The sequence below is a fragment of the Otolemur garnettii genome, unplaced genomic scaffold (genome assembly GCF_000181295.1).
Source record: "Otolemur garnettii isolate 467f Iridium unplaced genomic scaffold, OtoGar3 scaffold00053, whole genome shotgun sequence".
NCBI lineage: Eukaryota > Metazoa > Chordata > Mammalia > Primates > Galagidae > Otolemur > Otolemur garnettii.
The window spans coordinates 9,284,871-9,286,951 of record NW_003852448.1 but is presented as its reverse complement, the minus strand read 5'-3'; positions in this window follow the sequence as shown (position 1 = coordinate 9,286,951).

Below are 2,081 nucleotides of genomic sequence, written 5' to 3'. Positions count from 1 at the left end.
TCCCAGCTACTTGGGAGGCTGAGGCAGGAGACTTGCGTGAGCCCAGGAGTTGGAGGTTGCTGTGAGCAGTGAAGCTAGGGCACTCTACCCAGGGGCTCAACTTGAGGCTTTGTCTCAAAAAAAAAAGAAAGTAAATATCTACAAGCCAATCTGAACAAGCAGGATGAAAACAAGAATAAATAATATGGCTTGGGACCCATAGCACAGTGGTTATGGCACCAGCCATATACACCGAGGCTAGTGGGTTCAAGCCTGGCCCAGGCCTGCTAAACAACAATGACAACTGTGACAAAAAATAGCCAGGCGTTGTGGTGGGTGCCTGTGGACTCAGCTACTTGGGAGGCTGAGGCAAGAGAATTGCTTAAAGCCCAAGAGTTTGAGGTTGCCGTGAGCTGTGACGCCACAGTACTCTACCAAGGGCAATAGCTTGAGGTTCTGTCTCAAAAAATAAATAAATAAATAAATAAATAAATAATACGATAGGTAGTATAAGCTAGTGAGTAATAACTGAGGATGTTCATTTCCCCAGATGATCTTGAGCTGAGACAAAGAGATGAGGAGGAGCAGGAAGATTCTGCTGCACGTTAGTTTGTGGCTGAACAGTAGAATAACCTGGGGATCTTAAAAAGATATCTGGCATTGGGCAGCACCTGTGGACTCAGTGAGTAGGGCGCCAGCCCCATATGCTGAGGGTGATGGGTTAGAACCCCGCCCCGGCCAAACTGCAGCAACAACAAAAAATAGCCAGGTGTTGTGGCGGGTACCTGTAGTCCCAGCTACTCAGAAGGCTGAGGCAAGAGAATCACCTAAGTCCAAGAGCTGGAGGTTGCTGTGAGCTATGATGCCACAGAACTCTACCAAGGGGCGACAAAATAAGAATCTGTCGCTAAAAAAAAAAAAAAAATCTGGCATGATTTGATTAGGATGTGATGGGCCTCGATGTCTATCTTTGTGTGTGTATGTTTCAAGACAGAGTCTCACTATGTTGCCCTGTGTAGACTGCCCTGGCGTCACAGCTCACAGCAACCTCAAACTCTTGGGTCTAAGTGATTCTCTTGCCTCAGCCTCCCAAGTAGCTGAGACCACAGGTGCCTGCCACAATGCCTGACCATTTTTTGGTTGCAGTTGTTGTTTGGCAGGCCCAGGCTGGATTTAAACCTGCCAGCTCCAGTGTATGTAGCTGGCACCCTAGCCACTAAGCTACAGGTGCCAAGCCAGGATGTCTGGTTTTTTTTTACGTTCCCCCAAGTGACTTTCACATGCATGCAAGGTTTAAAAGATCATAGAAAGAGAAAGGGAATTATTAGATTGGAAATGGTCAGCCTGTTTTACTGGAGCAGAGAGCGGTAGTTTGGAGATAAATGAAAGGTCTTTGAATCCACAATGGGAAGTCATAATGTGATTCTAGAGTCAGCCTCAAAAGGAAATACAGCTTGGGAATGCTTGTTGACAGTTTTGAGGATCTCAATATTAAGTTAGGATCTCTGGAGGCAGTGGGAAAAACAGCACCAACTTCAGTTGTGCCTGCTGCAGGCTGTGTCTGCAGCCTGGGATTGTAAATACTGGTAGGACTGGGCGAGCACAGATAGGAATGGTTCCCCAAGCTTATGCTACGGGACTAACTGTCCTCTATCAAGGTGAGGTGGGCATCTACTCATAAGAGCAGTTTGTTAAACAATAAGGGACTGGTGACATCTTTACCAGCCTGGATTTAATAATAAGACATGGTTCTAATACCTCATTTGTCCATTTGGAAAAACTAGTATGTTTCTGCATGAGTACCATACTTTATTTTGAAAGAATAAAACTTCTCCCTAGCCCAAGTAAATTGGACATGAATAAATGACTACTGCCCAGACCACTTTAGCAGTCTAATCTGCACTTAAAAGTTGAATAGTTGCTCATTGAAAATATTCAAGAGAGGCTCGGTGCCTGAGGCTCAAGTGGCTAAGGCGCCAGCCACATACACCTAAGGTGGCGGGTTCGAATCCAGCCCAGGCTCGCCAAACAACAATGATGGCTGCAACCAAAAAATAGCCTGGCGTTGTGGCGGGCGCCTGTGGTCCCAGCTACTTGGGAGG